We start from the raw sequence: 24,614 nt of genomic DNA on the forward strand, positions 1-24,614 counted from the left end.
TACAGTACATATATTATATATATTATTTTTCCTTCAGATTAATGCCCAGAATTACAGGGTCAAGTTTTCTTTTTAATTTTTGCTTCTTTTTGATTCAGGCCCCAAAAGATTTGCTGGATGTTTGAGAAAAATACACTCTCTCGGTCTGAGATTCCTCTGAACAAATAAAAGCATGTTCTCTTCATTTCAGTGAAGATGATTAAGTCCCTTTTTGCCTTAGACTGTTTTGAGATGCTTTCATTCTCCCCATCCCTACCCCCAACACACACAAAAACGCACACTATTCAATCATGGAAAATGGAAAGTTTCTCCTTATCTTGTCCTGGCTGAGAAAGAAATCTCCTGTCAATTTTGAATAATACAGTTGAAAGTAAAAAGTTCTAAGTGATTTTAAGCTGTTTCTTTTCTCTTTTTCTTTTTCCTTAGGCAGGCTATACACATTTGCTATTGAAATCGACCACCTCAATGCCTACGGTGTTACAAACATGTGGTGGGCCCTCATGGGATGGAGGAAAGTGCACTGGATTTGTAATGCCACCTCTGTGTCTTATTCCACATAGGGTGAGTTCCTTTGTTTAGGACCCATGGCTTCAGTCAATCCCTTTGGTAACCCACCCCTCTACCCAACCCCCTAGCTAGCTATCGCCACTCCAGCTGTGAAGTTGTGGAGGCCAGGATTTCACAGGATGAAACAATGACATGTGGCTGGTGAATGGGAGACATTAGGAAGCTCAGCATTCCTGATCACAAACATTCATTTTTCTCATTGTCCCGTGGTATTCTTATTACCTTTGTTTCATTAGACAAATATCCTCTCTGAATCTTACTTGGTCCCTTTTAAATCGTAGACAATTTTATCTACCCCACGGACTTTTGTGAAGATCAAATGAGATCTTTGAAATTGAATGTGCTATTTAAAGCTAAAATATAAGTGTTAGGAATTGAGTATGCTAATGAGAAATGTGACTAGTACAGTGTTTACTTACATGGCTCATACTGACTTCTGAGAAGTTTGAGTTTTAATTTTTTAGTTCCTATTCTACATGTTTTTTATTTTATCTGTTTTCCTTTTTTAAACAGTTTTCCTCTACTAAATCCCAAGGAAATGAGATGCAGAAGTATTTGATAACGAAATGTTAGGATATTGGATTTAAGCGAAGGAAGAAGTTTGAGTTCTTTTAACATAAGTTTCTCAGTCTCATCACTATTGACATTTTGGGTGGGATAATTCTTTGTTGTGGGGGCCTGGCCTGTAAATTGTAAGATATTTATCTGCTTTCCTGCTCTCTACCCACTAGATGCCAGTGACACTCCCCTCCCAATTGTGACAATGAAAAATATCTTTACATATTTCCAAATGTCACCTTGGGGGTAGCAGTATGTGGGGAGAGGGGCCAAATAGAGAAGCTTTGCTCCCATTTGAGAACTACTGCTTTAACAGAATGTGTGTCTTACAAGATGTAAATTTTGTTCACAATGATCTTGATGTGTTCTTATTTCTTAATATGTCAAAAGTATAATGTAGGAAAATTAATTCTGCAAAGGAAACTATCTTTAGCATTTATTGGTTGCCTTGGTCTATTCAAATTTTACAACCTTGTTACTAGATAAATATAATTGTTCTCCTGACTGCCCAAATAATTTTCACTGACTGCCAATACCAAGATCTGAACACAAGATTATAAAAAACAAGAAATAAAGAAAAACAAAAATCCACACAATTACAGTGAGAAGCCCGTTCTGGGGATAACAGCTCCTGTAAAATTTCCCATTTTTATTCCAGTTTTGGTCTCAAGAATGCGTTTGTATTGTGCCATTTTCAGTTCTCGTTACCATCATTGTCATAACAGGGAATGAGCCAAATTGCAATGCCTCGGATAGTCTGACACTTGCAATAGTGTGGGGCCCCGCTCTGACCTTCTGTTATTCCAGAGCGACGAGGAGGCACAGTCACTGAGCAGAGGAGATGAAGCACTCTGGAGAGATCAAAGGCCATCGAGACCTGAGTGGCTGTACAATTTAGCACTGGGGGTTCTATTCAGCAGTCTAAATTGCAGCTGGTCCATCTGTCCAAAGAGCAATATGGCACAGAGTTATGCGACATCACTTGGCTTAGTGAAAGGCAGTTCTCATCAAAGGAAAGAGGAAACTAGGAAGAGAACAAGTATTTCTTTATACCTACTATGCGCCCCTAGCCTAAGAACTTTACATGTGTTTGTTTGCATAATCTTCACACCAAACACATGAGGTAAATGTTATTATATCCAGTTTTTTACTACCAGAAATAAAGTAACTTGCCTACCATCAGGTAGAGCTGAGATTCAGATGATGGCTTGAAAGTTTCTGGTTTTACTAAATTTGTGCACTTCTAGCCATTATATTCACATATGGCCTAGTAATCTAATAATTATAGATATTATGGTATTATGAAATGGATTCAAATATGTAAAACTTAATATATTATTTTGAATATATTTGAATATATTTTGAAAATATTTGAATATATTTTGAAAAATGGCTTGTTAATTTTGAGGAGCATGGAAGGAGTCCCCCAGCACCTCCAGACTAGTTAGTGAGCAGAGGAAGAACAGTGGGGAGTCATGGTAATAATTAAGAACTTTCCTTCCTAAGATATTAGACGTTCTTTGCTTTTCAAAGAATGTGAAGTCTTTGTGATGTTGCCACATAAGTCAGTTGGCTCTTTGTTCTTCCTAAAGTGAGGTTCATTTATTTTTAATTATTTTATCCAACAAACATTTGTAAAACTCTGTTAGGTGGAGGGGACTGAGCTAGGTGCTAGGAATAGGTATAAAACACAGTCCCTTCTCTTAAGGTGACTTATGCTCTTATGGAGGGTATAAAAAATGTTTATTAATTTCTATAAAACATAGGAGATAGTTGTAAGAGGTTAAGAAATGTTCAAATGAAAGGAATGGCATAGTTCAGAGAAAAGACATACACTCTGGCTTGGAAATCATAGCCCAGATTGTCAAAAGAGCAGACTTGTAAAATAAACTTTAGGTAAAGGTGAAGGTCACTGATGAATATCTGTTGACTCATTTCACTTTTTCAGCCTCCCGCCCCTGAGCAACCTGAGCTTGCTTTTTCTAGCCGTTGTAGGGTTCCTCATTGCCTACAAACAAACAGGAGCATTTGCGTATTTACCTATTTACGCAAGCGGATGCTTCTTCCTGTGGTGCCCTGGCCGTATTCCTCTCTGCTCATCTAAATCAAATGCTTACTTCTTTGATTAATCATTCTTGACTTCATTGCTAACCACACACCTTTTTCTTTGGACTTGTTCTCTCATCCCATTTCTGCCAAAGGGATTATTTTAGCCCGTGAACTCTGGGATCCTCTCCCTGGCAGATAATTGAACCAGAGGTCATATTGGGCCAAAGGGAAACTGGTTGGGCCAAGCAGATTCTGTCTCTCAACTTGCACTAAGTGACACAGAGCCATTTCAGTGGTGGTAGAGATGGATCTGGTATGTGAGACCGATGCCACATTGGGCCAAGGGGAAGAGTACAGCTGGGAAACAGAGGAAAAGCTGAGAGAAACAGAGATAAGAGAGGACATGGAATCTCTGAGAAAACAGGTTTGCTGACTTTTCAGGTGTACCGTTAGGCTCAGTTGTTCTAATTTCCCTACTTTAGATTCCAAGAGATTTATAACCTCACGCCAATTGACTTGAGCTAATTAGAATGGGTTTCTTCCCTTTACAACCCAGTGGGCTTGGACCAACATATCTGGCTACCCTGATCTTCCCATTCTCTGACGTCCCATTCACTTACTCTGTGGTGTTCATTTCTAAATCCATCAGGTGCTACTTAGCATTCTTATTTGGCTCCTTCTGCAGTGTGTGCCCATTTTCAATGGACGGTAAGCTCTTTCAGTGTACAGGGAATACCCCATACTTGGGAGGCAGTATAACACTGGTTTAGAGCGTGGACCCTAGCGACAAACTGCCTGGGTTCAAAGGCCAGCATTACCACTATTCAGCCAGGACAGGCTGGAGTATGCTCCACTAACAGACAACCCCCAAGGCTGCAGAGGCTCAACACAGTGTTTTTTGTTTGTGTTAAATGTTCCACTCAGGTTGGCAGGAGGCCATAGTCGTCACAGTCACTCAGAAACCTGGGCTCCATCCCAATGCCTACCTCAGTGATAATCCAGCCAGAGAAAAGAGAACATGGTGGATCGAACAGTGGCTGTTAGAGATTCTACCTAAGTGCAATTCTATCAGGGGCCTCCGAGGAGACCTGAAATATTTATGAGCAGCCCTGAAGACTTCCATAATTTCTTGCTAGCAGTGGAACTTGGGGATGTTGCTTTACCTCTTTGTGCCTCAATTTTCTTTTCTTTGAAATGAGGATAATAATAGCACTTCCCTGTCGCAAGGATTAAATGTGATGCCACATGGAAGGTGCTGAAAATAGTGCCAGCCCGGGTTAATGCCATCTAAGTGTTCGCTGGTGCTACTTGTAAATACTTAAAGTCTAAGTCACTTGCTTGATTCTTTCACATGTTCACATCCCTCCCTGTGACTCAAACCTGCTACAGATACAGAGTTGGCATGCTCCAGGAATGACATCTTGATGGAATTCCTTACTGACCTCCTTTCGTCTCTTATTCGTGTAGGACAGACATTCCAACCAGTGGCTGGTTGTGCTCTTCTCTTGCCCTATAGCTTAGCTTTCTTCCAAAAAACTCAATTGTACCACAAATGCTAGGCCGTCAGCATTTGTCCTGCCTTCTGCATAAAATGGCATTCTAAATAACTGTCGATAATCCAAAAGAAAGGAATACACACCTATTTATTAGCTCTTCATGGTGTCCATTCCTGCCTCGGGAAAATAAACTTAACACAAGGGCCACATTGAATATCTGCTGCGTCTGGCTTAGAAATTTTTATTCTCGTTGTCTGGGCAGACTGCCCTGAATAACTTATCATATCCCTACCACTATTGGGAAGGAGCTGTCTATTTGCTCAAAGTGCTGTGCTCAGCGTTGCTTCATGGGGAAAGCATAGAGTTACCAGCTATAGAGGCCTGACATTACTTCCAGAGTTTCTATCAGAAAGTGTTCTCCTCAAACTGAGCACTGGTTAGGGAAAAGAAAAAAGAAAAAACTTGTTGAAAAGCTGCCTAGAATAAAAAACGGCCTCTACTCTAACAGAGAAGAAATGTGGTTTGGCATCAATAAAGGGGTAGATAAAATGCAGTGTAACCAGCAAAATGCAGCTTCCAGCCTCATCCTGTGATCCAAGCAAGAGTGTGTTCTTTTGAATAGCTCCTGGCTCTGGTATTTGCTGTAGCACACCCACCAGGGGGCCTCAGTGATTTTTTTCTCTCTGGGAAGGATGGTAAACAGCACTTTGATCCATCAGGAGCGGGTGTATTTACATGGTGTCTGCAGTTTTCTCTCTCTAAACACACATAGTGTCCCTCCATTCTATCTAGGGCTCTGCCATGCCCAGGAGAAGCAGGCGCTTTACCTGGTGGTTTGCGCCCCTTTGCCCTGCCCTGAACTATACCTTAACCCCATTCAGCTGGCGGTTTCTACATTGTGCTCTGATTCCTCAGGGATGCGGTGGCTCCTCTTTCTTTATTTCTCTTTCAGTCATCTTTTGTAACCTTTCTTCTCCCACCACTTTGCGTGGTCTTGCTTGGATCTTATATTTTACTTGAGTGTCGTTAGCTCAGTGGGCTGGGTATTATTTTGTTCTGTTTCTTGAGGAACAAAAATAAGGTAAGACTAAATCAAAGAAGGTGTGGGTGTCTCAGAAGCTTTTATTGGTGACACTCCCCTGAGTCCTAGAACCATGTGGTTCATCCGGGCTGGAAGTTAGGATTAACTAGTCAGCAAGTCATCCATTGGCCTTGGTGCTATCGGATTTACATATAGCATTTTAGTTAACAACCCAATGAAATGTTTAGTATTGTTATCCCCACTCTACAGATGTGGAAAAGAAAACCCGAAAAGCTAAGGGACTTGCCAAGGTCCTCCAGATATGAACCTAGAAAGTCTAACTTTGGAGCCTGCTGTAGACTGATTATGTCCCCCACAAAGTTCCTATGTTGAAACCTAACCCCCTATGCGAGGGTATTAGGAGATGGAGCCTTGGGGTGGTAATTAGGTTAGGAGGGTGGAGCCTTCATGAATGGGAAGAGTGCCCTTAAAAGAGACCTCAGAGAGCTCCTTGGCCCACCTGCCAGATGAGGATACAGCAAAAAAGATGACCTCACATGAACCCAGAAGGGACTCTTACCGGACACCGAATGTGCAGGCACCGTGATCTTAGACTCCTCAACTCACAATGGGAGGAGAAAAGAAAGGAACACAGCCACTCTGAAGTACTTAAAGGAAGCCCTCCTCTTTCCCCTTGGCCTGCAGCCCCTTGGTAATATTGCAGCCTGGAGGTTCTTGTGGTTTGGGGAAAATTAGAACAGACCTTAAACACAGTCAATTAATTGATGCAAATCACTTTCCTTTCAGTAAGATTTAGGTAATGCCATATCTTAAATGACAAACCCTGCTATTTGTCATTTTCACTAAGGAAAACCCTCAGCTGCTTTCCACCAGTAAATTCCGAAGAGAGGCTGATAGGTTTCCCTCATTTAAATATAGCATAGATGCATTTTTAAGAACCCATTCCTTCTGAAGAGAGTGGAATTGACAGATCTGGACCTCGAATGCTCATTTGATATACTGATGCTCTGTGGAGCTTGGCAAGGCAGTTTTTCAGCCTACCCTGGAGCATTTTCTGTTTCCTTCCTTGGTTCTATTTTAAACTCTTACTTTACATAGTACCTGTAACCAAGGCCAGTGATTATCTTCCCCAGAGAGAAAAGTAAGAATATTTTCCTTCTAGAAATTTGTGAGATCCTTCTCTCTTTCCAACCTCACATCCAAACCTAAATGATATCCCCATCTTGCCTGAAATTGTATACTTCTTTGTCTTCTGCTCATCTTCCATGTTCCCACCATTGGGTCAACTTTCTTTTTATCCAAAATCTTTTTGGTGAATGAAACCTTAGTGGTTGGGCTGGGGTCAGAGCTCTGTCTTTTGAGATCATGGTTTCACTTGTGAGTTTACCTTTTGAAGTAGTTTCTTGGCCTTCAGGAAACAGAACCACCCATCTTCTGCCTCCCTTGGAATCTCTCTTCACTTCCATCCTTCCTAATTTCTGTTCTGTCCTTTTCATTAGCCCTTTTCTTTCCCTTCTCACTTTCCTATGACCCTAAATCAGCATCCACGAAGGAAGAGGTAAGAAGAAGTTGTTTCCCACTGCCGTCTGTGCCCAGAGGGAACTCATAGACAAGCCACTTGTACAAAGATTTCTTCCACAAGATGCTCTTGGATCTCTCCATGGAATTGAGACTGGATACTGGGAGGCATATCAAATGTACTGGGCTAAACATTAACAATTTTTAAAAATGGAAGCATTTCTCAAATTAAACACGCTAATATGAATTGTGAATTGCTAAGACAAAAGATAACAAATACAAATTCCTCAAACTTAAGTGATTGCGTCTCTTTTTTTGCGATGGAGTGAGCATCTTACGAAGTTCTGTGCGACACATTGTGGGAAGCACCGTTTTAGAATATTTCACTTGTCACATTCCAAATGCTCCTTGGAGTTCTATATTCTTGATATTTTAAAATTAAATCTCCTTGCTTTGGGAACAAACAATGGATCTTCTAATGGCTAAAAAGACATGAACTTACAAAAGGACAGAAAGCGTAGCCTAAGTAGCATGCTTTCTTGAAAATCATTAATTTTCACACAGTGCTACATATTACTGACGTAGTAAATGAGATGAACTCAGTGGGCATACATGCATAAAAAACCTTTTATTTCCTTGACTTTAAAATCATGACCTTAAAAAGGCAAGAGCATTGATGACTTGCCCACCTCTAAATATGTTTTGTGTAAATGCTGTAGCTTTCCAGATACTTTCACTTAGAAAATTGTGTCATGGATGGTAATTAAGACTATATGTATATATCTTATAATATATTATTAACATTCATAATCATATTTGTATTATCTGCATATTATTTATTATTTATAATAGTAATAATCAATAATTATATATAAATTTTTTAATGATCGGTGAGACCAGTATAAACAACAAGTTCAATCTCACATCCAGTTCAACCTTCTCCCATCTCTCTAGCAGGCTTGAGTGGTAGCTTGGGGTCTTGTAATGGGGTATATGGCATGATATTCTTTCTTGCTATTCCTTGTTTTTTAAATTTCTCTTATGAATCTTTCTATATTTTATGGTTTGGAAGAAGGAGAAAGACTAGAGAAAAAAGAGACAAAGGGTTTCTGCTTTATCCTTAATGTTGTGTGTATATTTCATGTAGCTACTATATTTTCCATGATAGGTTTCTAAATCCTGGCTTTTTTGTCTGGTGCATTGATGGATTCTTTGGAGGCTGGATCGGATCAACAGTGCTACACCCAATAAGGGCAATGTACTCTCTAGATCATCTCCTCTGTCTGTTCTTACTGCTCCTACTGCTGGTGGTGAACCCAAGGTCTCATACTTTCAAGATGGCCTATTTATCTTCCAAGGCATCCTCTTGGTTCTCAAGAAATTCATGCATCCTTGCTGAGCGGTTTGTTTTTGCCTTGCTATCACATACTGCTCTAGCCAGAATCCTACCTTTAGAATTCTCCAGATAAGAGGCAGATCCAGTGTTGATGATTGTGTATGTGAAATTTGAACGGACATATCAAACTTCTGAAAGTTCTTTTATCTTCTTCATTCAGGAGGTTACACTGGTTTACAAGTGTCTGCAGCTCAGCAAACATCTAGGCAAGGTGAGTGATGCCAGCCTCTTCATACAGGGATATCACTCTGTGGACACTTTCGTAGATCCTTCTCAATCAATTTGTGAGGGAGGGTACTCTATCTCCTCCACAAAGGTGGGGGGGGGAACCTTTGCACTTTTCACCTCAGAAAAATCTCCTGCCAAGTCTCTTTTATCACCTTTTGGAATTCCTAGTTTTCCCTTATTGAGGCTGTTAGGTACGTGATTAATAATCATCAGGCTAGTGCTATTATTCTTGGCATGGATGAAAGTAGCATTCTCCTTTAGTGTTACTTACCACCTATTGAATTTCAGAAGACAACAGGAAAAGATTCATTTAGCATCCTGTAACACGGGGAAATTAATTCCTAAATGCAAATATTCTTCATAGTATTTTGTTGGTAGTATATGATTTATAAAGCAGTTTCCATTGTTTGAAAATCTTTTTTATTGGAGTTAATGCTGGTATTAATACCTACCTTCATTCATATGTTATGTTCTTATATTCTATTTCCGGGAGTGGCACATCTAGGTGAAAGGGCATTTCCAACTGTCCAGCTCTTGCAACTTTATGGTTAAAGCCTGTAGTTAATTACTGCTAAGTGTTTAGGAGGGAGTTTATGAAACTTTTAGATAATGCCACAGCACATATGCACAGGAGTTAGAACAGTAAGCACTTAGTGGATTTTATATTTAATTTCAGTAATTAGACAATTCTCAGCTAATCATTTTTAATTTTAGCTGTATCATTTGTATCCCCGTACCAATTCTATGACCCGGTTGGGCTGGTTTCCCATACTTTCATTCTCTCTCTCTTTCTCTCTGGTCTCTCACTTTGTTGTTTGCTTAGTTTCAAGTCTCCAATAGTGTCATTTCCTGCTGGGTTATCCAGCTGTGAGATACTCCCTCAAACCCCCCTCCCCTTCCCCAGCTGTCTCTATGGGCAACATCAAACTGCTGATTTTAACACATTTGGTTAGCATTTAGCATGGGCCAGGGACTCCTGTTAACTTCTAAAATGTGTTTATGATGCAGAGACACATTTTGCTCCTCATTAAGCCTTTGACTAAAGGGAAGAGTGAAGGGTGTCAAGGTTTGAGATTCTAAACAGCCATCCCAGAAAAGGGTAAAAACCAGTCAAATAAGTCATACAAGAGCTCAAAGGAACCCAAAGCCCACAGCATTGTTTCTCATGAGCTGGGGGCTAACATTATTTTGCCTTCACTCAGGCTGGGTTGTCTACTGGGAAAGTGGCAGACATACCGTTAGGCGCAGGAACCCCTGAAGTGGACAACACAAGAAACTCCTCTTATGAAGGCACCAATTTTCATGTGTTCCAGTATCCTGGAGGTATGTTGTCATTTTTGAAACATTCACAACATGCAAGGGCAAGAAACAGACCCTTTGTTAGCTCCATTCAAGGAGGAAGATTGAGATGCAGCTGGGAGAAGCAGGAAGCATCCAGTCAGCAAGATAGCAGGGAGAATTTATATGACATGACAGCTTGCGAACATGTTTGCTTTAAGACAGACACGGTGCTGCTATAAGCAAGGCAGGATGTAAATGATTTTTTAAAAACAAGTGTTGGCCTGGATTTTGGCTCAAGATGGTGCCCCATGTATCTTGGTATTCAGTAAAAGTATTCTGAAGCAATGAGCAAGCCTCTAGCCCAAAGCTTGATACAGAGTAAGCCCTCAATACATTTTTCCTGACTTTCTTGCTTACTATTTAGTAGCATTCCTAACTTGGCCTACAAGGAGGATAATAATGTACATGATGATAGGAAAGCTTTTGCATTATCTTGGTTGCCACACCACCTATAACAGGGTTGAAGCAACAGCCACAGAATCCCGTTATCCCTGGTAAATCAGTTCATCCCTGATCATAACATGTCCAAAGAGATCCAAAAGCTGTGACAGTTCCCAGTAAAATCCAGCACATGTTTACCTCAGCTCAGTTAGCTTCTCCATCTCTCCCCAAGTGGGTCAGTTCATGTCCTCCCATAAGTGGGTACTAAGACCAAGTTACAAGTGTGAGAGGCTTATTGTGGGAAATGCCTTTGAAAGATAAAAGGAGTGGGGGCAGACCTAGTCAAGGAAAGCCTCAGACCTGGAGACAATTTTGACATCTGTGGAACAGGAGCGGAAAAGAAGGAGGATTGGGTAAGAAGGGCCTCAGATTATAGGGTAGCCCGAAGAAAATCTTGACTAGGCCAGTAGGGAGGTCCAATGCAAAGAGTCTTGCTTTTGGCAAGAATGACCTGTCTCTAGAACCTCCCCCTTGCTAGGTCTGGCTGGGAGTCGCCGCAGAAGAGTGTGGCCTTGATGTGAACACCATAATGGATCACTGAGGTGAGGCAGTTGGAGGCTGTCAGCTAACTGGAACGTTTTCTTTAGCAGGAGGTCTGAAGAATGCACGCCCACACTGCCGTACCGTGACACTCAGCCCCTTCACCACCAACTGCAAGACACTAATCCTAAAAATGATGCTATCCCTAGAACCAGCTTTCTGTTGCCCCCTAATCTCATTATGCCTCGTATGCCTGTTTACCACTATCAAAAAGTTCAGGTCTCTCAGGACATCTATTATTGTCCAAAATGTAACACCCATATGGTGTTCCAGATCTTCTAATGGGATTCTTATACTACTTCTGACCCATCCAAACCCTTCCACCTCCTTGTTTGAACTCTCAGAGTGTTATGAGTTAAATGTCCCTTATGTTCACCTCTTCTGGAAGTGTCCTCTTCACCTTGTTGTTCAAACTGAACTTGGCTCATTTCAAGGACACTGCTTCCTTCTCAAGGGGTGGTTGTATTATTATTTTTGTCTCATATGAATAGATAGTGGGTATGGAGGGGAGTGGAGTATACTTAACCACTTACTCCTCATTTCTTCTTCCAACACATTTCTCCTTCTTCCTTTCTCAAAAAAGCATCTCCTTGAAAGAACCCATCAGAACATTCCCCTACTCACCTTCCTTGTCCTCATCTCTCAACCTCTTGGTCACTCTTTTATTTATTGAATATTTAGCAATATTTTCCTCTTCACCATCACTTCTGTTATTGTTGGGAACTTTACCATTCATTTAGCTAATCTGTCTGATACTCTGACCGCTCCGTTGGATGAATTGTTGCTGTTCGCTAAGGCCAGCCTCCTCCCTCAGCACGGGATCCTTCCCGCACGTACTCATGAGAATGACTCTTGCAGTTACCTCCTTTACTCTGCATTCAAAATGTGCCCACTTACCACTGGATTATTTCTTTCTGCTGTTATATTTCTCATCTTAATTATGTAAGTAGTAATATTAAAATAAATATTTTTTCACCATAAAGTCCCTGTCTGGACTCACACTTTCCCTAGCTATCATCACCATCACCCTATTTCTCTGCCCCCCTCATTACAGCAAAATGCCACATTTATGTCTTTATGTTCTCATTTCTCTGTAGCTTTGTAGATGTTCCAGTCAGGCTTTCGTTCTGTCTACTAATCACTCATACTGATTTTTCTGAGGTTACTAAAGTCTTCCATGTTGCCAGACTCAATGATGACTTCTCTTGCCTCATTTTAGTTGAGCTTCTGAGAAAAAATTGACATAGTTCACTAACCCCTTGTCTTTGCAACATTTCCTTCACGTGGGTGCAGGATTACCATACTCACTGGCTCTTTCTGCTCAGTCGCCTTTGCTGGCCCCTTCTTCAGTTTTTTTCCAGCTTTTTTGAGATATAATTGACAACATTGCATAAGTTTAAGATGTTCAACATGATGATTTGATGTATGTATATATTGCAAAGTGATTACAGTAAAGTTAGTTAACACATCCATCTCCTGATGGAGCTATTTGTGTGTGTGGTTGGAACATTAATGATCTGTCTTAGCAAGTTTCAATTATACAATACGGTTTCGTTAACTTACAGTCACATTGCTGTATGTTACATCTCCAGGACACATTCATCTTATAACCGGAAGTTTTTACCCTTTCACAAACATCTTCTCATTTCTTTTACTGTCTTCTCCCCACCCCAGCAATCGCCAATCTACTATCTGTTTCTGTGAGTTTGATTTTTTTAGATTCCACATGTAAATGAGATCATAGAGTATTTGTCTTTCTCTGACTTATTTCACTTCTCACAGTACCCTCAGAGTCCACCCATGTTGCTGGAAGTGGCAGGATTTCCTTCTCTTTTATGGCCAAATACTATTCTATTATATTTATATCCTCCTTCCTTTTTTGCTATTTAAATTTTAGCATGCCCTGGGGATCAGTTCTTGGACCTTTTGTTTCTCTGTTTACACTGACTTCCTAGATGATCTTATCCAGACTCTCCACTGGTCATTACAGTCTTACATATAACTGTCTAAGGACAACTCCACAAGATGCGTATGAAACTTACCATAGCCAAACAGCATCTTTGGTTTTCTTCTGTCCTAACATGTGTACACCCACCCACCCACCCACACACACACACACACCCCCCCACACACTTGCACCTCATGCATTCTTTCTTCTGGTAGGAAATGGCACCACATTCCTTCAGTTGCCCAGGCTGAAAACCCAGAGTCATGCTTATTTCTTATCTTTCCTTCACAAACTATATCCTCATGCTTCATCAGTAAATCCTGTTGGTTCTAGCTTCAAATTATATTCTGAATTTGACCTCTTTTAGCCATCATTTTTCTCCTAGACTACCCCTACAGTCTTCTCACTGCTCTTCCCTTTCTCACTTTGACCCTCTCTACTGCTTATTCTCTGCAGCACAAATGGTGATTCTGTAGAAATTGGAGCATTTTGTGCCCCTACGGGGATCACTATAATCACTCCAAATAAGTATTTCAATCTAGTTGAAAGCAAAACTATTACATTTAATAAAAGTTTACATTGATCTTTCCATTGTTTCTTTCTTTTTATGTCTTCACCTATGCCCGTGCTGTCCCTAAAGCCTCGACAGATTGTCCCATTGCCAAACCCACTCAGCCTTAACCTCTCTGGTCCCAACTTCACCTTTCAATCTAGTACGATTCTTCTGAGCACAGTTAGTTGCTAGATCATTTGTGCCTCACTGTATATGTATACTCTTCGTGGCATCTGCGACACTATTTTAAAAATTATTTTTACGTAACAATTTTCTTCCATCGAACTATTAGCTCCTTATATGCTCATAGTTTAACGGGGTACCTGCCACATAGTAGGATGCAATATGTGTTTGAAGAATAATTAAATAAACAATTTGGCATACAAAGTTTCTGCCTCTATTGTAGGAAGAATATAGTCCGTCAGCCAGCATGATATTGACTAATCTCCCAAAAGCAAAAAAAAAAGTCCGTTTAGGACCAGTCACTAAGGGCACCAAGGGTTGCCATCTCTTCTTTAATGGAATCAGCAAAATGGAGAAGGAAAACACTCACGACATCTAATCAAGGGTAATGTCTACCTAATGAGAAAATCCCAAGGTTAATCATATACACTTTGGTTATAAAGGAATAACTATAACCTTTTCAGCCTTTAAAAATAAAGGACATGAATCTGTTTGCTGACTTTTAACGGCTATTTTCTTATATTCTGTGGCTCCATTAATAACTTCTATCTTGGTTCAGGGTAAAAATAAACCAAAAAACAAAAGCCATATGTTCAAAAGAACCTTTCATTTCAAAATTATTGCTGAACGATAGACTCATTTTCCATTCATTTTTTAAAAACAATGTCTGCCATGTGTAGTAAATAGTATTTTAATCTTTTCTGCAGAAGTGTGAGTGGTGTGCACACTAAGGGGTAATTCTGTAGGAATAGACTTTTAAATTCAATTCAGCACTTTTATCGAGAATGGAGAAGCTTAAAAATTAAGCCAGCAGGCATCCAAAGCCTGAGAGAACACTACTGGATGCATTCTTAATTAGAGCCAATAAAGTGTGTTTTTAGGGAGAGCTTTCCTGCAGAAAGCTCAATGGTAAAACTCAGAAGAAGCAAATTAAATTCTCTATATTAACTGGTTGGCACACTGCTTCTCAAGGAGTTATTTAGCCCAACATGTGAGTTGACAAAATTTCACTTTCAAAATTCCAAATAACCCTGAGATAAAGTACCAACTACTTACATATTTTACCCAAATACAGAACAATCTATAGTAATTTCAAGTCTTACTAGAATACTAGCAGAAAAGAGAATGCTGGAGCAGTAATGACAAGTTGAATGATAGATAAAGGACCAAGAATCTCGGATTTTGTTTCCATCGCTTTTTTTTTTTAAACCATTAGGCATATTTATGTTATGGTTTGGACTATTTGTGTGACACAGTGTATGTGTTTGTGGGAGCATTAAAATAAGGTCAGGAAGAATGAAACAATAGATTCCAAACTGTCAACAGTGAATCCGTCTGGATAGTAGGATTGCAAGTAGGGAGATAACATATTTCTTTTTAAAAATTGTTATCCTTATTTTTAGCCTTTGAGTTTGTATGGTATACTTTATAATTAAAAAAATACTAATAAACTAAAAAAAATTAAATAAACTTAAAAAGTTATCAGTTGATTTCTGGAAAATCCTATTCTGGAACTCATTGGCACCAAGCACAGAAAACAATTACACGGGTGTGGTTCACAGGAGGCTGGACTTCTGATAGTTGCTGAGGACCATATTTCAAATATAGTATAATAAGTAGCATTTTAGTTTCTTTTTGAGGATATATTAGTGGTGTATACAACTGTGTAAACTGCTTACCAAAATACTAAATCAATATGAGCATTTCTTTTTTTCAACTATGCAGTGGAAATATTTTCAAGTCATAAAATACAAAGATACCTAATGATTTAAATGTAAACTCATATAGACTATTGTGTGATAATTCAGAACATTTTAGAATATTTTAAGTGTAAAAGGTATTAAGAAATAGATTGAACTGACGGAGTTATTTGAAGGTGTATGTTATATCTCAGCTGTCCATTGATTTGTTCATGCGTCCAACAAAAGATTTTTAAAATCTTATTTCTGAATTATCAACACTTTGCATATAAAGGGTGCTCTCCTGTCTTGTTAAACGTATGAACAAATGAATAATTACTAGTCACTCATCAAGGCTTATTTTCCTCTAGAGGCTTCCTTAAGCTCCTTCTTGAGGAGGTATATTGAGAAAGTTATTTTAATATACCTCTGCTTCTAACATAGTACTTTGCACTCCAGTGACACTTAATGAATATTTATTTGGGGAAAACCTCAAAACTATTATCAAACGGGGACTATTTAGAGAGGAGAAAGCTGAGGTTCAACAGCATGGAGGTCTTCAAATATATAAAGACTGCCTGTGGGAGAAAGATTAGACTAATATTGTTGAAAGTGGGCTTTTTGTTTGTTTCCATTTAAAGCATTATTGAACAGGGGCGCCTGGGTGGCACAGTCGGTTAAGTGACCAACTCTTGGTTTTAGCTCAGGTCGTGATCTCGTGGTTCTGCGATTGAGCCCTGTGTCGGCCTCCGCGCTCAGCGCAGTCTGCTTGAAATTCTCTGTCCCTCTCCCTCCGCCGGTTCTGCTGCTGCGCTCTCTAAAATAAAGAAATAAATCTTTAAAAAATAAATAAAGCATTATTAAACCGCACCTTGCAAGGTAATATGCAAATGTAGTTGGACACTTGGTTGAGAGAATCATTTTTTTTTTAATTGAGGTAAAATTGGTATGTAACATTATATTGGTTTCAGGTGTAGAACATAATTTGTTATTTGTATACACTACAAAGTGATCACCTGCAATGTCTGGTTACCATCTGTCACTGTGTGGTTGACCCTGTTTGCCCATTTTGTCCACCTCTCAACTGTCTTCCCCTTTGATAACCACCAATCTGTTGTTCTCTGTATCTATGAGCTTTGTTTTCTTTTTTTAACTTGTTTTTTAAATTCTACATATAAGTGAAATCATATGGTATTTGTCTTTCTCTTTCCAAATTTATTTTACTTCGCATAATACCCTCAAAGTTCCCTCCCTGTTATTGTAAATGTCATGATTGTCTTCTTTTTATGGTGAGTAATATTCCATTGTCTATATATTTCACCTCTTCTTTAACCATTCATCCACTGATGGACACTTAGGTTGTTCCCATATCTTGGCTATTGTAAATAAAGTTGCAGTGAACATAGGGGTTCATATATCTTTTTGAATTTGTGTTTACATTTTTTTCTTTGGATAAATACCCAGAAGTGGAATAGTTGGATTGCATGGTAATTCCATTTTTAATTTTTTAAGGAGCTTCCATACTGTTTTGCATAGAGGCTGCACCAAATTACATTCCCACCAACAGTGTACGAGGGCTCCCTTTTCTCCACATCCTTCTCAACAGTTGTTATTTCTTGTCTTTTTTTAGAATAGCCATTCTAACAGGTGTGAGGTGATATCTCATCATGGTTTTGATTTCTATAGTGATCGTCAACATTTTTTCATGTGCCTTTTGGCCATTTATTTGTTGTCTTTGGAAAAATGTCTTGATCTGCCCATTTCTTAATCGAGTTGTTTGGGTTCTTTATATACTTTGGATAGTAACCCCTTATCAGATAAGTCATTTGGAAATATTTTCTCCTATTTGGTAGGTTACTTTTTCACTTAGTTGATGATTTCCTTTGCTGTGCAGAAGCTTTTTAGTGTGATGTGGTCCTGGTTGTTTATTTTTGCTTTCGTTGCCTTTGCTTGTAGAGTCAGATCCAAAAATTCAATGCCAAGACCCATGTCAAAGTCTTTAACTGCCTATGCTTTCTTCTAAGAGTTGTTGTTTGTTTGTTTTTTGTTTCAGGTCTTCCATTCAAGACTTTAATCCATTTTGATAGATTCCTTTCTTATTATCTTTTGTGTATTTAGCATAGGTTTTTGCTTTGTGGTTACCATGAGGTTCACATGTAACAACCTATATATATATAGCAGTCTATTTTAAGTTGATAGCAACTTAAATCAATGCATTCTAAAAACTCTTATATTTTACTACCCCGCCCTCCATGTTTCGTTTTGATGTCATATTTTACATCTTTTTATGTTTTGTGTCCCTTAATTAATTATTATAGTTAATTTCACTATTTTTGTCTTTTAACCTTTATATTAGCTTTACAAGTGGTTAATCCACTACCTTTTTATATATTTGTCTTTTTCAGTGGGATTTTTACTTTCATATGTTTTCTTATTATTAATTACTGCCTTTTCCTTTCACCTTAAGGAAGTCCCCTTAATATTTATTGTAAGGCTGCTTTGGTGGTGATGAACTCCTTCAGCTTTTGCTTGTCTGGAAGACTGTCTTCCAGTTCTGAATAGACAGCCTTGCTGGGTACAGTATTCTTGTTTGGAAGTTTTTTCCTTTCAGTGCTTTAAATATATCATGCCACTTTCTCTGGCCTGCAAAGTTTCTGTTGAGAAATCAGCTGGCAGTCTTACGTGTGTTCTCTTGTACATGGGAGATGGTGAGTTCAGTGTCTTCCTATGTCACCATCTTGGACTGCTTCTGAAAACATTATAATGAGGACTAACATGTAAAAAGCTCCAGGGAGGTTTCAGTTTATGATGTTAAGGATGTTTTATACTGCTTTGGAATATATGAGTTTCTACTCCCTAGAAGAATCTAACAACAGTGAGATAATCTGTTGAGAAAGTTGAGGAGAGCATTTTCACATCAGATGTTTGATTGGAGTGGATGGTTTGTAAGGTCTTTTCTAACACTAGAATTCTTCAGTTAAATAAATGAAGAACATGTGATTCCCCCAATTTACTTGAGTATAAGCACTGGGTGCTTTTAAACTATGTCTTCCCATAGCCTTTCTGGAAAGAATTTCTATTTTCCTAAAGACTTGGGTAAGTGCAAAACAGAGAAATATTACTTAGAAAAGGCACTAATTTTCCCTGATTTCTTATAATAAAACATTTTAAATCTGTCATGCTCTTAGACAGCTCCATACAAAGTTTTAGTTGGTACTACTCCAAAAAGATATATATCTGAATGTGGTGGAGAGTAGAGATGGTTTTAGGGGTTGGGAAGTTCTTTAAGGGAGAAACATGGTAAAAGTCAATTTATACTGTTTTTTTCTATAAATGAGTAGTCATATGAATCTAAGAGCTGTTGCTTTATTTCCTTGATGAAAGTGTTTTCCAGATATGCCTCTTTAAGCTCATACATATTAAATGGACAATAAAGAAAAATAATTAGCTTCTATGTGAATAGAGAGCTCACAGCCTTTTCAGCGTTTCAATCTAATGTTCTGGAGAATTTCGCATGAGTTTGGGGTTGACTATTAACCACCAGTCAACTCTCAGTGTTTAAGCTATAATTAGTTTGCAAATGATTATAAGCAAAAATTGTTAACTTTTTCTTTTGAAAGGCAGTACTACAGAGGAAATAACATTATTATTTATAACATTCTATTCAAGTTCAATTTCTATGTTAAATTGCCACCGAAGAATTTAAATCGACTGCATTTATGTTTATTGCATAGCATAAACCATGTAAACAGAATAATACCATATGCTTCAAAATAAGTACCTACAAATGTAATAAGTACCTGAAGAAATATCTAATTATGTTTTATGAACTCATAATGGCACCTGTGGTATTTCATTATTTTATTGCTTAAATAATCAATTACCCTTTTTCTCTGAAAATGAAAAAAAAAAGGAAAACTGATGTAGTTTCAGTGAAAGCATTCAAAATTCTAGCTAAATTATTGATATAATGAGATCAATGAGTAAAGTATCACAAAATTAGAGAGAGTTAAGGGAGCCAACGAAAAGTAAATATAAAAGGCAATTTTGAAATTCTTCCAAAAGGAAGAAAAATTAAGAAAATTTACAGCAAAGACCAATGGAGTAGGAAGGAAAAAGAACCACATGAGCCCCTATGGTTCTAACTATTTCATTGCAGTTAGTTTCAATAAATATACTGAAAACGCTTGATAAAAATCAATTACAGTAATCAAAAATATATATGAACTATACTGGAAATTTATTGATAGAAATATTTTTTATGTCTTGTTTTTATTAGATTATACATCATTTACTAATTGTTTTCATCAAAAAACATAGATTTTTGTCTTTGTGACAAATGAAAAATATGATGAAAACATTCCACAAGAGATTTCTGTTTATGGTTATGATGGAGTAAGTAGCTTGTTGCAGATCATTGCTTTCACTAAGGACAATGAATAAAGACGGATTTTTAAAAATCTGTAAAAACACATAAGAAAGCTGTTAAAGCTCTACAGGGCCAAAGATTGTGTAGAAAGGGAAACTGGAGAAAGGTGAGCTGAACTTGTGTTGCAACACCTGTCCTGGGGGCATCTGCTGATTGTGGGTAAGGAGCAAAAGGCTGAGTATCCATGGTTTTCTTAGGCAGAGCAGCTGTGTTGAGGGACAAAGTAACCAAGAGAGGCTTAGGTGGTCTTATGGGGCTGGTGAGACATAACTTTGGAGGCCAAGATCCCGGTGAGAAGGCTGTGTGGAGAACAGACCCTGGTAACTTCTCTTCAGGTAATTTCCTCTTCAGGATATTGTTGATTTGGAAAGACAAAGGGACAGGAGACAGGCCTTTCTCAGAGGGCCTCTGAGAAAACAAAGCAAGGTATTTCAGAAGGCTGAAGGCACTACTATGAATAGACTCAGGATTCAGCAGGACCCACCAGGTGGAATTCCCTCATGGCGTAGACCCTAATAGCAGAGGTGAACTAGAGGTAAATGGAACTTACCAGAATTGCTTCCCAGTTCTGATTCAGTTTTGTCTCAGAGGAAAGGGTGAATCTTTTGTGAAGGAATATAAAATATGGAGACTATGTGTATTTTCTTACAGATCATACCTGGCATTCAATAAAATATTACTAGACATGCCAAGATACAGGACCATAACCTGAGATAGAAGATTATTAAAAAGAGTTTCACAGGTGATTCAGATATTGGAGTTAGAAGCACAAGGTGCTAAAGTAACTGTGACTAGTATGTCCCCAAATAGAAGGAAATCATGGGCAAAACAGTTGAGGAGATGGAGGATCTCACCAAAGTCTTAGAATATATAAAAAAAAATTAAATAGGAAATTCAGAATTGAAAAATATAATAACTAAAATTCTAAAAATCAGTAATAGAAGGTTTAAAGAAAAGCCTGCACATGAGAAGACAGGATTAGGGAAGTCAATAGAAACCACATTGAAGCTCCGGAAGAAGAAGAGTGGAAAAGAGAGGAAAAAAGCATCAAAGAATGTTGACTCGGTGAAAAACATTTCTGTACATGAAACAGAAATCTCAGAGGGAGGAGATAGAGATAATGAGGCAGGAGAATGTTTGAAGAGTTAAAGAATGTAGCAAGGAAGGAAAATTACAGTCTAATTTGTCTCTCAGAATTTATTAAGCTGAAGAGATTTGGTTTGTACACTTTTCTGTATATATGTTACCTTTAAATAAACAATTTAAAAAGGCCAAATGCATGTCTTATTGCAGCAAAATTTGACATTCGACTGATGTATTCATCGATGTTACTGAAATTGTTGCCATACTAGCATTTAACAGAAGAACTGAAACAGAATCTCAAAGGTTTTTTAGTTTTTTATTTTCTGACTGAAAAATTATTTGTTTAAAATTTTACAGTATAAAAAGTAGAAAGTAGAAAATGAACAACTCCTTGTAAAATCCTATTATGTGTGTCTGTGTGCATTTATATTTTTTGAAACAAAAATAGGATCAAATTACATATGATGTCTAAATTTCAAAATTATCTATTTTGCATTAAAAACATATCCTGGATATCTAGTCACATACTTACTTCAATTTTTTCAATAGATACATAATATTCCATAACAATTTGGGTTGAAAATATTTTTCCAAAAAATATTTCTTCTTATGAAAAAAATGCTGTTTTCTCAAGGAAGGTAAACAATATCCTCCAGCTTACTGGATGTTTTTACTTCCTCGTAAATGTAATTTGGGGGTAGTTTTTCCTTGGTGGCAATAGCACACTTAGTTTTTCATCCATCCAAGTATATTTATTTACTCTTGGTTCCCTTGTATATCTCAGGCACTGTGCTAGGTAGTGAAAATAACAGTAAATGAAACAGATGTATTTGCTGCCCTCATGAAATTTAGTATCAAATGGGAACACACCCCTTGGACAGTGCTCCGGTGATGTGTATAAGGAGGGGTGATATCAGGAAGGTGTTCCCTAAAGCAGACTCAGAGTTTAAGTTTTTCTGGGCATAGGGACAGGGGATAGGTATGTGTAGGCTGGGAGAGATGATTAGATTCAGCAAAAGCTATTTCCTATAGTCTCAAAGCCTCCTACAGTAAAATCTCAAAAGGAAACAATTTTTCTAGAAATTTAAGGTGCCAGTGTACATATGTTATTCTCCTGTAGAAAGTTTACTGACTGTATAAACTGTGAATGATTTATACATAATGAGGATATAAATTTCATTCGGATAAACATGTTCTTTTTCTCTCCAAAGAATTTTGGAGCATCTATTGATCAAAAGTCATAAGAACATGATGTCCTAAATCAAAAATTTATTTAAAAGTCTGATTTAAGACATCCTGTTTTGAGAATAAAATTTCCAAATATCCCTGTATTTTAAAATGTACAATGTTGTGGTCCATGAGGAAAATGCAAGTGAGAAAAGTAGAACACTTATGAATAAGGGGCGGTGCTCCCCATCCTGCATTCCTGGGCACGGTCTGGATGGTTGTTGCACCTGTCCAAGCCACCGGGGCGGCAGGGTGTGGGTGCCGGCGCTGAGGCCGGCCTGGCCAGCTCCCTCAGGCAGTGAGCCACAGCAGAGCTCCATGTAGTTGGCATTCACAGGACCAGGACCCGTATACTGGCATGACAGCTCAACCCACAAAGTGAGACAATCTCAAGCATTTTCTTATCTTTTCTGAAGAGGGGAAGCTTGAATAGTGAAATGCCTTCACTTAGAGTTGGAGAGATACTAGTATTTGGCTAGTATTTAGCTGAAGGTCAAGCAAGCATGCAAAATGGGCTCCAGAAAGTGTTGCCCATTCAGGAAGCGATCATAATAATGCAGATGCTCCATCACTTCTGTTTCGGGGCCGGGAATGAGAAATGCCAATACGGGGAAGAAGAGAGACCAGAAATAAGATAAAACTGCTAAGTAGGAGGAGAATTTGTCTATGACACCTCTAAGATGCATTCTTTGATCATTTATTTATCCCCAAAGCCAATGAGATTTTAAATAAACAAATCACTGTGTGTTTGACAATGTGTTTGACACTTCTATAAACTAGATGGTGGAGATCTCTATAGTAAGTTAGTATTAGAGTTGTTATCATTACTTTTTAAAAAGCCAACCAGCTTGGTTATGATTTGTTTTGTCCTTTAGTCTACTGAAATGGTGAATTATATTAATTTTCGAGTGTTAAAACCAACCTAGCATTTCTGGGGTAAATTCCATGTGGTCATGATGTACTGTTTTTCTATATATTGCTGGATTTGATTTGCTAATATTTTACTGAATATTTTTCAGCCATTTTATGAGGGATATTGGTCTATAGTTTTCTTGTAACTGTGCTATCAGTGCGATGCTGGTCCCATAAACTAATTGGCAAGTGTTCTCTTATTTTCTGGAAGCGTTTATATGTAATCAGTATTATTTCTTCTTTAAATACTTGACATACTTTATTAAGTATTTATACTAAAGTGAAGCCATTTGACTTGGAGCTTTTTGTGTTGCCAAGTTTTTAAGTATGAATTCAATTTCTTTAATACAGGGCTATCTTTTTCAGATTATCTTTTTTATTATTTGAGTGACCATTAGTAGTTTGTGTCTTTCAAGGCATTTGCCCGTTTCATATAAATTGGTTAATTCATGCACATATAAAAGCTATTTGTAATATTTTCTTATCTTTTTAATATCTGTGGGAGCCTTTGTGAGGTCTTCTCTTTTATTCTTTATATTAGTCAGTTGTGTGTCTGTTTCTGGCTAGAGGTTTATCAATATTATTGATTTTTTTTTCAAAAGCCAGCTTTTGCTTGTATTTATTACTAAACTTTTCTCTTTCCAATTTCATTGATTTCTACTCTATTATTTCCTTCTGTCTTCTTGCTCTAGGTTTAAATTATTGCCATTTTCTAGTTCTTATGGAGAAATCGTAGATAATTGGTTTGAGGTCTTTCTTTTTTTTTAAAAGAAGTATTTCATATTATAAATCTTCCTTGAAGCACAGCTTTAACTGCATCCCACATATTTTGACATTGAATTTTACTTTTTATTTGATTCAAAATGTTTCCTAATTTCCCTTGTAACTTTGTTTTTGACCTGTGGATTACTTAGAAGTGGGTTTAATTTTTCTGTATTTGGGGATCTCTGTCTATCTTTCTGCTATTGATTTCTAGTTTAATTCCATTGTAGTTAGAAAACACCTATTTGTGAGGTTTCACTCCTTTTAAATATGCTGGGGTTTGTTTGTTGGATCAGGATATATACTCTGTTTTGGTGAATGTTGCTTGTGGACTTGACGATAATGTATATTCTGCTGTTGTTGGGAGTATTCTATAAATGTCAATTACATCAAATTAGTTGATAATCTTGTTCGGGTCTTGTATATGCTCATTGATTTTTCTGTCAACTTGTGCTATTGACTGCTGAGAAAAGAATGCTGAAGGCTCCAAATGAAACTGGGTTTTTTCTATTTCTCTTCTGTCAGGTTTTGCTTCATGTTTTTTGAATAAAAAACATGCATAGATATCTAGGGTCGTTACATTTTCTTTTATTATTTGCAATGTACCTCTTGATCCCTAGTAATGTTCCTTGTTCTAGAGAATGTTGATTGTTTTTGCGGTT

General features: G+C 37.9%; 1 long non-coding RNA gene across 2 annotated transcripts in view; it reads left to right on the forward strand.

Annotated features, from left to right (window-relative positions):
- Nucleotides 1–16,944, forward strand: part of LOC113260551 (uncharacterized) — a 167,995-nt gene extending 151,051 nt beyond the window's left edge. For both annotated transcript variants that reach the window (XR_008959895.1, XR_008959894.1), the window contains exons 3-5: nt 427–561; nt 8,787–8,837; nt 10,057–16,944. This is a non-coding gene — a long non-coding RNA (uncharacterized LOC113260551). The remainder of the gene's footprint in view (nt 1–426; nt 562–8,786; nt 8,838–10,056) is intronic.
- The last annotated feature ends 7,670 nt before the right edge of the window (nt 16,945–24,614 follow it).

The sequence above is a fragment of the Ursus arctos genome, unplaced genomic scaffold (genome assembly GCF_023065955.2).
Source record: "Ursus arctos isolate Adak ecotype North America unplaced genomic scaffold, UrsArc2.0 scaffold_18, whole genome shotgun sequence".
Lineage (NCBI taxonomy): Eukaryota > Metazoa > Chordata > Mammalia > Carnivora > Ursidae > Ursus > Ursus arctos.